General features: G+C 37.6%; 1 pseudogene; it reads right to left on the minus strand.

The window, feature by feature from the left end:
• Nucleotides 1-1,050: 1,050 nt before the first annotated feature.
• On the minus strand, nt 1,051-6,622 carry LOC146392681 (uncharacterized; annotated as a pseudogene).
• Nucleotides 6,623-13,805: the final 7,183 nt, after the last annotated feature.

The following is a 13,805-nucleotide window of genomic DNA, read 5'->3' on the forward strand; positions in this document are numbered from 1 at the left end:
TTTTATATCTTATGATTGTCAAGGTTTTTATAATTGATACGTGCCAGGTCCTTTCTCTTTTCCCTCCCATCTCCCTTTTCCTATTTTATTTTTGTCAAGCACCTTGGTATACCCTTGGTTTTTTAGTGTGCTTTATAAATAAAGTTTATTATTATTATTATTATTATTATGCAGTTTTTCTATAGTTTTATACTTTGTGCCTTGCTTTTCTCCTTTAATCCTCTTGCTTTTTATTTATTTGTTTCCTTATTTATGTCTGAACACTGGGGGTCAAAGATAAATGTCATTTTGATATTCTATATGTTCTGAACACATAACAGGTTTGACAATAAAGGTAACTTTAACTCTCTTGACCTTTATTTATTCCTCCTCTGTATAAATTTCAGTGTGTAACTATTCCTGAGCTTTGAGAAAATTCAGACAAAATTTACATCAAAATCTGTGGTTCAGTTAGGAATAGTGTTCAGTGTTATTCAATGTGATATAATTGCTCTAACTGAAAAACCAACAGAACAAAAGTGTTTTTAGGAGGTCTGATAGTGAATTGCTCAAACGTAATGTGTACAAAAGCTGTGAAATTGTTCACTTCTGTGAATCACGTTTAAGGCCGATGTGAACAGTTCATAACTAAAAGTAAAGATGGTCGACAAATACCTCCATAAATGATCAATATTTGCAACGTTATTCAGAACAAAATGCAGTCTGTTGAAAAGAGTAAACTCTGTGGGTTTATGTAATTCAGCAGCTAATTCAGAAGGTTTGTTATATCTGGCTCCAGCAGCTGCACATGTCGATTGTGGGTTTGTCACATTTAAAATGCATTTAAATATAAATGTAATAAAAATAATAAAATGTACAATAGGAAAAGTTACTGAGGTGAAAATCCGTGAGAAAGTCTCAGAGAGGTTTAAGCTGAAGCGACAGACTAATTAAAAAGTCCTCAAACCAAGATGGATTTAATGTGAACAGCTGTTGTAAATATTTTGTTTTTTAAAAACGAATGACCCACAGAAAGTATGATCATTAGTTTGTCCTCACAGGCTTTGTGATATTATCCTCACAAAATATTTGTTTTCGCCAAACTGTAAAAATGAAATGAAATGTCTTTAAAAAAAAATTGTTTATTTGGCATTATCTTTATTATTTTTTCTGTTTGAATAAATGCATAGTACAAAGTACAAATATAGAATTTTAATTTGGTCATTTTACACTGTTTCACTACAGAATTGCTTTTTAAGCCTGAAACACAATGAATTGATAGATATTAAACTATATTTACAACAAAAATGAAATAAAAATGGAAGACTACTGTTACCTTCATAAATGTGATGGTACAAAGCCTCAGAATAACTCAGGCTTATCGTCTGACAATTGTCTGGTCATTATGTGGAATTCAGTGATTGAGCAACTGATGAAGAAATAAAGTTAATAGAGTTTTCTGTCTCATTCATTAGCTACATATGTTTCAGTGATAATATTAATGACGTCTGCGACAGCTTTTGTCGTTGTTGTTTATTGGTTGGTCAGTCACTTCCAGTGAAACCCTGGCTCGGTTCTGTAAACTCTGCCTGAGGGCCAAATGCATGTACTCAAGTGGAGTGTCAACAGGGACTTCAATGTGTGCCAGAGTTGTGCTTTCTCCTCTACCACGTTGCCTGTTCACCTGGACCTGCAGGTTGTAATACCGCTGATTATTCCTGTTAAACAGACCCTGTAGGTCAATGCGAAGGTTTCTTGATGTAACCAAGTTGGACTTGGCCCGTTGGCCCAGGCCCCGGCTGACCCATTGGTTAATTAAATCTGATGCTTCTTGAAGGTAACCATCAGAGTCTGCGATGGCTTGGTGAGTTACTACTGCTACGAACGTGGTCACTCTCCTCCTGTTGTTGTCAATGTCCTCCCGAGTACAGACCACCTGTGGCGGGTTAGTTTGATTGGGTTTCTTGGTTTGCCGTTTGGTGCGGCGTGGCACAGAATACCTGCACTCTCCAGGAGAGATGACTCCACAGTAATCCCAGTCATCGTTGTCTGTTGTGTAGCACCAGTTATATCCATAGCCATGGTCTCCACAATTGTGATCAAGGCACACCTTTGTAGGTGACATCTGGCGTAGGTGAGCAGTAGTCCCAGCTATCATGAGTGTGGCACCAGAAGTCCCAGTGATCAGAATACTGGCAGTCATCAGTGCAGTGTTTTCGGTATTTGGTGTCATGAATCACTGCCTTTGGCTCCACTCGTCCACACTTGTCCCAGCCTCCTTTGTCCAAATAGCACCAGTGGTAATCTTGTCCATGTGTGTCACAGGGATGGTCTTGGCGACAGGCGTTGCCTTTGTAATCAACGTTTTTTCTTGGTGAGCAGTAATCCCACCCCTTTGTGGAATGGCACCAGTAGTAGTTCTCACTGTGCTTCTCACAGCTATCATAACATGGCATACCATATGTTAAGGTGTAATGGTTTAAGTCCTCTATCACATCCCCACAGTATCCCCAACTCTAGGCTGTTTTACACCAGTAGTAGCCATAGTCGTGCTGCTCACAGCAATCAAAGCACATGTTTCCCTTTTAGTCCACCTCACTCATTGGTGAACAGTACTGTAGTTCTTCTGTGCCATCTGACTTGTGTACTGTGCACTGGTATGTCTGTAATAAGCCCTGAGGATGACAGTCGTCGGTGCATTTTATCCCATGGTAGCTGTAGAATGTTTTTCCAGAGGTGGACCATGGAGAGAAGCAAAGGACAAGAGTGAGGAACCATGAGGGGAGTCTCCTTTGATCCTTCATTTTAGCTCTGTAGAGGAAGAGAGAGAGGAGAACAACTCTTTACAATCATACATCAGTAAGAGCAGGAAACACAACACCAAACTGACGTATGTCTGCTCATATTATTGGGCTTTGTTACAGTGAGATGCTGATGGTAGTTTGGGTTGCGATCAAACTGGTTGCGATCATGGATTAAAGAAACAGTGACTACTAGAATCAAACAATCTCCTTCTGACACTGTTCAATGATCTCTAAAATCTGGAAACATCTGTGTTATCATTAGTTTTTTTTAATTACACCATGTTACATATTTATGAACTTAAGTAAATCAAATGCATCATTCTAGGAATGGAAATGTTTAATGTTGAGTATTAGCTTTATACAACAGTAAAATAACTACAGTATCCTTTACTGTTAAATCTATCCAAGATGATGAATTCTGTTACTTTGAGTAAATAATTTGGGTTAAATTTGTATCCATGCATCTATTAGCTATTAGTGTTAGTTAATCTCTGAAATCCAATGATCTCAGTTTAGAGGGAAAAAACACCAACTTACAGTCTGCTGCATTGTCTGCGGTCTGCTGTTTGAGGCTGACGTTCTTTATACACATGGTGTTTGTCTCAAATCTTGGACTGAACCATTTTGGAAGACCTTGTACTCTGTTAAATGGTAAATGGCCTGTATTTGTATAGCGCTTTTACTAGTCCCACCTAGGGACCCCAAGGCGCTTTACACACCCAGTCATCCACCCATTCACACACACACATTCACACACTGGTGGAGGCAAGCTACAGTTGTAGCCACAGCTGCCCTGGGGCACACTGACAGAAGCGAGGCTGCAACAACCGAACCGGCAACCTTCCGATTACAAGGCGAACTCCCAACTCTTGAGCCACGATCCCCCGTTAATACAGAACAGAGGGCCTTCTTCAAACACAGTGGTCAATGTTTCTGTTTCCTTGACTGTAAATTACTGTTAAGTGTGTCTGGGAAGACCATATAGATCCACTGATCAGCCACAACTTTAAACCACTGACATGTGAGGTGAATGACACTGATCATTTGGATCCAGTCCAATGTTGTGCTGGGAAACCTTGGCTCCTTCATCCATCTGGATCTTTGACATGTACCACCCACATAAACACTGTAGGAGACCAAACACACACACATTGTTTTTATGTATGTTCACATTTTACTTGTTTTTAAGGACACCTGAGTCTTTAGGATTTCAGTGGTCATCGATGTCTGCTTGACACAAACAGACCAAACATCCTCAGTCCTCCATCAATGTCAGGAAGATCAGACACACAAATGAAATAAAACAAAAGGTTGCTGACCTTCATAAATCAGGCAATGGCAAAAAAAATCAGCATCACACGGGAAAAGGCCCAAGTCTCTAAAACAACATTTAGACACCACCTCTATGTCACGTGCACACATGCACAAGGTTTCACAACACCAGCCTCTGCCCAGTGACATGACGCAACATGCCGAGCACCTGAACAAAAACAACTGTTTCATCCAAGTTTTTGTTTAGGTATCCTGCTTTTTCCTGATTATCTAAAGTCTCTTTTCACCCACTGCCATCATCTGAACCCATCATAAAACTCAAACAAACAAACAAAGGTTACAATTAGGTTTAGAAACTTAGAAAGCCTGCTTAAAAAGAAACTGTGTTTTCGCAGATTTGTTGTCTTCAGTTTTGGAAAGGCCACGTCCGTCGCATCAAGTCCAACTGACTTGAAATTTGACACAGTCCAGCCCAATGTGCTCAACAAAAACACCTCCTGGAGTCTGCCATGTTGATTTCTCTGCTAATATGCATAATGTGGAAGACAGTTAAATTAGTTTTTGGATTTTGATGCTGTCAACAGCACATTTGGTAGACTGTATTTTAGGACTAAGCTGCACAATTCTACTGTAAATGTGTAAGATTGTCACTAAGGGCTTAACAGAAAATGTATTCATTAAGGATTTGACAGTTATCATAAATATTTTGAGTCTGTGTTTGGAAAAAGGCAGACCCAAACATTTAGACCCTGACCCATAGCGAGCACCACAACAAAACCACCTACCTCAAAACCTGGTACACAGAACTTGATAGCAAGTTTTCAGATTTTACCTGATCTGACTTACTGGAAACTGAAGATGATCCTTCAGTTTAATGCAACATGAAGTTCATTGTTAATGCATTTACTAAAAAAACATCAAGACTCAACTCAAACCAAACAAAAAGAAATTCAGGCTGAAAAATCATGCAGATTCCTTCAATACAAATCAAAGAGCTCAAAAAAGAAGAGAGAGAAAAGAGACAGCATCTGTAGGAGGAATAATACTCAGAATGATATCATACTGGAACAAATAATCAGGCAATCATTTTCACAGCCACCAGGTGGCAACATTTCTTCTTCTCCACTACAGATTTCCTGTTTGTTATTTCTTCTTTAATGTGTCCATCTTTCTTCATCACATAAATGAATCATTAAATATTTTACGTAGAAGACAAAGACCATTTAAAACTGAGACATTAGAATTACAGAAATATAAATCAGAGCTCTTTGTGCTTTAGATGGAATTAAATACAAGATATATCAACATGAAAGAACAGATCAGCCTGTAAACTGACAGCTAAATACATTGGAGACAATAAAATATATCTGAAGAACCAACCTTAAGAAGTTGTGACTCAAAGGAAGGGAAAAACTCAGAGTCCATAGTCCTGCAAGCGAAATTGTCTCGGTGAACAGTGACCAGACCACCACCACAACGGTCCAAACGCGGAGTCCCGATGAAGCGACAGCCGACCGGGCAGAGATCATTAAGGTGGATAAATTCATTCTCCCGCTGCCAAGATTCCGTGAGAAACATGAAGTCCACACTATTACTGCTAAAAAAGTCATTCAGTACAAATGATTTGCTGGCTATGGAGCGAGCATTCAGGAGAGCGATCTGAAGCGGAGGTGACAGGCTGACGTCATCAACAGCTGATTGACGGGGAATTGACAGCAGACACCTGGAAAGAGGACGTAGTCTCCCGGTACCTCTAGCTGTGGAACTGTGGTCTTGTAGAATGATAGGCCAAAGTGAAAACATCCCGCATCTCCAGACAAGACGCCGATCCAGGTAATCGTTCTGTTCGCCCGTGATGAAAAGCCGGGTAAGTGGTAACCGATCGGCCTTATCCGCATCCTGGAGGGGAACCGGTACCAAATACCGGAGACGTTCTCTACCATGGAGCGGAAGAAATCCCCTCTGTCGGGCGCGTTTCCTTTTAGCCTGGACACCAGACCTACAGCCCCTTCTAGACGATCTCCTTAACCTTGTTTTTGCTCCTGGGTTATTGTTTGGAGCTAAGAACAGGTACCGGTAGTCGGGAGAGGGAGGAGGGCAGACAAACGGCGGAGGGAGAGCCTGGTGGTAGCTCTGCCAGCTGTCAAAAGTTTTTTCCATACATATTTTGATACTCAACAATGTATGTGAACTGTAGATCCGAGTAGCAATTAGACCTTCATGATATATCACAGATGAGATGACAAGATAAAAAACAATATACTGACGCAGTCGACAAAAACACGGAGCAGCAACAGCGGCCGAGCCGAACACAGGCGCCATGTTGCAAGACATGCATCCATTAGTAGCAGTAATAGCAGTAGTAGTAGTAGTAGTGGTATTAGTAGCAGCAGCAGTAACAGTAGTAGAAGTAGCAGTAGTAGTATTAGTAGCAGCAGCAGTAGCAGTAGTATTAGTAGCAGTAGTAGTAGAAGTAGTAGAAGTAGAAGTAGTAGTAGAAGTTGTAGCAGTAGTAGTAGATGTAGTAGCAGTAGCAGTAATAGTAGTAGTATTAGTGTTGGGTCTATGTTTCCACAAGCCCCGCTGGTTTTAGAGACTTATTCATCATGAAAGAAAACAAGACAGTCAGCGATCGATCGATTACTTGCGCAAGGGAGGCCTCGTCTGTGTCCAGCACGAAAATGACCCCCAAATCCGGCCTCCTCCTGCTGCCTTATATTGAGAAACAGTTCACACAGCAAAGCAACGCCCACATGGTTCTAAGACAATAGTGATGGGATTTCCGGCTCTTTTTAGGGAACCGGCTCTTTCGGCTCGGCTCACTAAAAAGAGCCGGCTCCGAACCGGCTCTTCAGGTTGTTTTGTTGCTTTAATTAATTTATTATTAACAACAATATAAAATTATGCACAAAAGGAATTACTAATGTAAAAAAAGTAGTTTTATTTATACATGTTTATATATAAATATATGCGGTGGCCCCTAGAGACAAAACACGTACAAACTCCAAAACACATTTCTAGCATGACCTGAACTTCAAAACAGAGCTACCTAGATCACTTAAATTACACAATTGAAAGCATGAAAGCATATGTGTATTGTTTGTGTATTTATACACAAGCATTCATATATAGTCAAATAATTAAAAAAAAAAAAAAAAAAAAAAAAAGTTCATTTACCTGTTACTACCACACACCAAATCTGGTCGTTGGTACTTGCTGGCTTGTGTAGCCACTAGGTAACAAAAGTTCAACACTGCCCCTAGCATCCTGGAGCACTTCTGTTGTCTTTTGTACGTGTTTTGAGTTTTTATGTGCTTCTGAGCTTTTACGTGTTTTGGAGTTTGTACGTGCTTCGGAGTTTGTACGTGTTTTTACGTGTTTTGGAGTTTTTACGTGTTTTGGACTTTGTACGTGTTTTTACGTGTTTTGGAGTTTGTACGTGTTTTGGAGTTTGTACGTGCTTTGTCTGTAGGGGCCACTGTAAATATACTTTTATTTATTCACTCCACATAAAATGTAATAAATAAATCATATAATACAAAAATCAACTAGTCACATTTCAACTTTTAACTATTTAAATTTTCAGCTTTTTCCTTTTACAAATTTAACGTGAAACAACACAAAACACTGCAAACCACAACACAATTAAATATAAATTAAAATATGAAAACAAAAAGAAGATGCACATTCTCTGTCATATGGGCCTGCATGAATAAACTTTCTGAATCCTTTATCATCTGCAACTGAAAATAGTTGTGGATGATTACTATACCTTTCTAATGTGACGTTGTTGGCCCTGGCTCTCTTTCTCTATGGCCTCAAAATGTGGTCATAAATATTTTGTACTTGTAAAAAAGATTTGTGTGTGTAAAAAAGATTTGTGTGTGCGTAAAAAAGATTTGTGTGTGGACTTAGCCCAAAAAAAACCCTGCAACCCATACGGTAAAAAAATACATTTTTCCTGGCAAAAATATATTTCAAATATATGGTAAATATATTTTGTATTTGTGATGCTCCAAAAAAATATATTTTTGAAATTGAAAATATATTTCTTTCAAACCAAAATACATTTCAAAACATATTTTAGGGTGAAGAAAATACATTTCCAATCTTACAGTAGAATGTATATCAAAGTATCCTTTATTTAAAATGTATTTAGTGCAATAATGATGATGATAATAATAATACTAAAAGTAACATGTTTTATGCACATCTGCAAAAAACAGTTGGATTCAAACAAAACAGAGTCAAAGGTCTATCACGAATTAGGTTGTTTATTCATTTGCTTACAGTATTTCACGTTACACAATATCTCACTATAATGTAGCGTTCATTGACTTTGAAATTATCTGTCAGTGATACAGTAAACAAGATACAACAACTGCTATGTACACTTTAGTTTTTGACAATATATACAATATAGTACTTAAAGGAACACACTCCACTTTTTTGGAAATAGGCTCATTCTCCATCTCCCTCAGAGTTAAAAATGCAGCGTCTTCTTTCTAGATCCGTACGTTAATAGGACTCTGGAGCGTGATCTTACGGGATGGGGCGCAGCCAGGATTTTTGGTCGAGGCGCCATATTAGCAGGCCAAACAAATGCTTGCTGTGTGGCCAGTTGTAATGTTAGATTGCACTACCGGCAAAGGAATAAGCTTGAAAACAGGCTCTCTTTTCATTGTTTCCTCACCTGGAAGCATCACTAGGGAGCTTATGTGTTGGATGTTACCAAAAGAAGGCGTCTAGCCTGGATAGCAGCTGTGAGACGAGCTGATATTCAGTTCTCTACCATCCACAGATATCTGTTGGTTTGCTCCAGTATTTTCATTCAGGTAAGTTCTAAATAAGTTCATATTATTCTTTATAGCCTGTTAGTTTTATTTTCAATGCGCTCTGAGATCATAGCACAAACTTAGAACAAACATGCAGAACTACCTTCTATTTATAGAGTTGCTAATTATTTGGCATTATTGCAGCAAACCAGCCTATGAAATGAATGAAACAAATCCTGACTGGGTTCCAACACTACACAGGGCGAAATCCCTGCTTCAAACTACATGCTACATTCCACCATGCCAATCAGATTACTTCTTCCATGTGTGGGTAAAAAGGTGACCCTCCTGGATAAGATGGCAAAGGTTTGCTGCGTTTTGGTGAACATGTGCCCCCGTGTGTTAGTAAAACCAGGGAAAAATGCTCTTGTTAAATACTCTTAAGTCTTGTGCGGTTTATGTAGTGATAAGTTTTCAAAAGAGACAGTAAATTACAGAATGCTAGCAGTGGGTGATATTATTCAAATGCTGTCATGATTTTATGTGAACATTTTGTCATTTGTAAACTATACATAACATTGATTCTACATTGTAACTGATTTGATGTTCTACAAAGTGCTTTTAATTAAAAATAGGCAAACATTTCTTTGTTTCTTTATTCAACTTTTGAACAGTGGTATTTAGTAAGTACATATTCAGTAAATGCAAAGTATTTACATGCCCCCCTAAATTAAAACATTATGGGTTATTCAGAACAGAACTATGCTTGGAAAAATATTTTCCCATCAGTTGATCCAACTCCTCCACAGTAGCAGGTGGAACTTTTCTTTTTTGAGGACGGCTTCTTTTACCTGTCACAACGAATGGTCTGTTTATGTTTTGATCAAGAACCTTTTTTTGGGCAGCTGAAGAGGAGAAGTCTATCTTATGGCCAACCTCTGGCTGTATCTTGGTCATATTACCAGGCAAAACCCAGTATGCAGGTTCATCTGTAACAGTCCTTGTGCCACAGATCAACACTGTTGCTTCTACATTAAACAGAAGAGCAGTGACATGGCTGCAGGTCTCCACGACTCCGGCCATACAGGTGCAGTGGGCGGCTTCAACCTTCCCTGTGATGCTCACAATGACCTGTGGCTGCAATGCTGCAATTCAGTTTTTAGGAGTGCAGGACCTGAAACACACACAGACAAAGTTCATTTAAAGACAAGAACTTTAATAAGCCAAGGCCAAATGTGTTTTATTTACTTTCAAATCCATTTATCATAAATGTAACAAATAAAGTGTTTTTATGTATCCATCTATAGAACGCTGCATGTTATATTCTAAATCTGCCTGTTTCTTTTTAGAAACCTATCAGCAAAAAATGAACCTAAAGTATGTAATGCAAGGATGTAATCACTTTCAAGAGGGAGAAAACATAATGTTCGACTTTAAGTGACAATTATGGACACCTAATATGATAAGGAGATTCTGCAGGTCATTAATCAATGTATAAAACTAAAACAGAATGTATTTTTAGTGACACAGGACACAAACAAGGAAGCAAGATGTGTAATTAGGATTATTTATAATAAATATGAATTAATTAGGGCAATTTCTTTAACCATAAAGAATAACTAAATCCTTCAGGACAATGTCACATCAGTGCACTGAACTCACTATGTTATCCCTCTAACAGAGCCTCTACATGTTCTCACTGTAATTTCCCCCTCATGAATGAATTTATGCTAGCACTAATCTGAATGTTCGGGGGGAATCAAACGCATTTTACTCGCAGTACTCAAGCTGACTTACCTTTGCTTGAATGACAGCGTACTCACAACGTGGAGGCTTAAAAATAGCCAAATCTTGTACCCAGTCCTTGGTGAATTGGATGTGCGCCTCCAGAGATTTATAATTGCGAAATTGGTGCGCCGTGTATGCTCTGACTCCACAGACAAGGTATGAGAGTAGATCATGCTAAGTCAATAGCGGTTTGGTCTTCAGGGTTTCTACTCCACGGCTATATTTCATACGGGTCCACATTTCAACAATCAAGTACCGTCTCTTTGCATCTGGACACAATCTGTCTCTATACCGTCATTTTCTTTTGAGCTACTTTTCAGAATGGTTCGTAGCAATCTTGTTTTGATTCGTGGCCTGCCAAGATGGTGCTGCGCTCCCACAATGCATTGCGACATTACGTCAACTCCAAAGCCCTTTGCGTGCAGGAGAGTATGCGCATGCGCATTGCCATGGCGGTTTAAAAAATAAAGATATAATGAAAAGTAATTAATAAAATTAAATATTTAAACATTCCCACAAATGTGCAATGAACGTGCAAAAACTCTCTTTAGTAGTTGTTGCTGTTTCTTTCTTTCTTTCTTTTTTTTTTTTTTTAAATAACGACGTCTCTGAGGCGCAAATTCCGACAGTGAGAGGAACGGCCGGATACAGGAGACGGGAAGAAACAAGCCGATTATGTTCGCGTTAATTAAGTGGTTGGAAGATGTAAAATTCTCAATTCTGCCAACTGAACATATACGAGATTTTAATGAGGATGAATAATTAGCCGGCATGGAGGAAACGGACCTTTATTTGGTGGAGTGGCGACAAGAAGCCAAAAGGCGGGTGGCCGGTCTATGAAGCCTCCATCATCAAGCTAGCAGGTGCCTTTTCTCAAATATAATATTACTTTATTCTCGCTTATTTTGCACGGAAGCGTAGAGCTGCCACCCAGGCAAAAGAGAAATATAGGTATATCACGTTATAACGTGAAAAGTATATCGTGCTAACAATATACTATCATGTTTGTACAATATACTTTTCACGTTTGAACAATGTAATATCACGTTATTATAATATACATAATTTTCACGTTCGTACAATATTGTGCGAACGTGATGATTATGTATATTGTAATAACGTGATATTATATTATACAAACATGAAAAGCATAATGTTAGAACAATAAACATTTCACATTATAACGTGATATAGCTCTATTTTTCTTTTGTCTGGGTGGCAGCTCCACGCTTCCATAACTTGGTAATCAAAATATGTAACTTAATTAATTATATTGTGACGTACTTTTGCCTTTTCTTATTATTCTGCCTTCTCAGAAAGGGAAAAAATACAAATAAAACTGTTTACACTTGTTATATACAATAACTATCAAAACCTATTCACATTTAATTTGGCTTTCACAGAAATCCCACCTCTCCTTCTGGCTACAGAGTACTTACCAAGGTTAGAAACAAAGCACAGTTATGCTTTATTAATGTTCGCTAATTACAGTGTTCCACATTTCCTTGCTTTTTAAGTCATTTTTAGGCTTTTTAGAGTTTTTGTTTTTTATTTTTTTAGCAGTAATGTTTCTGCCTATTTATTTCAGCCCATGAAATCAAATGCAGATCTTCCTGATGTGAGATTTACATAAATGTAAGTAATTTTGTTTGTCATTGTCATTAATGTTGTTGCTGTTGTTGTTTTTGTGCAGTTTGCGCAGTTTGTGCAGTTTGCAATCATATAAACCTAGCAAGCATCAGTCAGCACAGTGACTAACCTAAACAGATTCTTGCTTTATTCACATATATTATATGTAATTATATATACCTGCACATTGTAACTAGGGTTGCAGCCACTTGGCCCCACCCAATTGTTGTGACAGCCCTGATTGTACTTATACACTGCATCTGAACAGGGAACAGTCTGCCACATTAATGTATTTTTAAGTGACCTGTTTGTAATACATGAATTTGTTTCTTACAGATGTCAAAGTCTCAACCTCATGCCGCCCTCCCCCATCCTCCTAAAGTAAGTATTTGTTGTTGTAGTTTTTTATGCAGTGTCTGTGTCACATGCTAATCATAATTATTGAAATAATAATTGTTTTCTAACAGACTTTCCAAAACACTAGTTATGTTTGTTCTCATTCAGACCAGTACTACTGCTTAGACATTGCTTAGTGGTCATGCATGTTTGACAAGCTTGTTATGATACCAAAACAGTAGGCCTATCACAATAATCAATATATCGACTTAACACACAATACATGTACATGACCTCAATAATTGTTGATGATGCAATATATCTGCCATTATATTTACATAAAAAATACAAAAATAAAATATAATGATAACAAAACAATAACATTAAATAACATTGTTTTCTATTTGTTAGAAAATTTACTATTTATTCAAGTTTTTAAGGTATCTAATATTTTGATTCCTAATTTCAATGATCTAAATACTTTAAGAATTAGATGTTGGTTTGTCAATTGAAAGTGTGTGGATCTTGCATTATTATGGTGTTATATTATGATTATACATTCAAAGACATAAAATGGCCTTAAAATGACAATGACATAACTTGTCGCAATTGTTTATGGGGCAATATACCGACCAACAAAAAGTCGTTATCGTAACAGGCCTTCAAAACAGACGGTTTTATGATTGATAAATTCAAAAAAAATAAATACATTTAATTTCTCTGAGATTCTCTAATATTCAGTTACAGTTCACAACACAGCTACCTGTACATGCAGTATTATACTGTAAATATAAATCTCTGCATTTAGCATCCCACTAGAAGAGTCACAGTTACTGCCTCGTTTTTTTGTTGTTGTTGTTTTTTACAAATACCTGGACTATTACTAACACATTTACTGTTTTACTTTTAGCCTGTGGATACAAATGCAGATTTCCTTAATGTAAGTTGTGCATTTTAATTACTTCATGTTATTTTTATTATTATTTATTTATTTATTTTATTTTACATTCAAATATTTCAAGCTTCTTGGTTAAAGAGACTTGATTGCTAGTAGGTAAAGAATAGTTCACCTATAATTGATATTCCCAATTAATTTCTCACCTCTGATTGAATGCCTTTGTTTTTTTGGCTTTTTTGACTATAACAAAACATTTTTGCAGGATATATATGGTGAATTTATATGCATAGATACAGTCGTAGTGCTTGACACATGCACACAGCA

Source organism: Perissodus microlepis, chromosome 2 (assembly GCF_051167445.1).
Source record: "Perissodus microlepis isolate ML-2025 ecotype Zambia chromosome 2, ASM5116744v1, whole genome shotgun sequence".
Classification (NCBI taxonomy): domain Eukaryota; kingdom Metazoa; phylum Chordata; class Actinopteri; order Cichliformes; family Cichlidae; genus Perissodus; species Perissodus microlepis.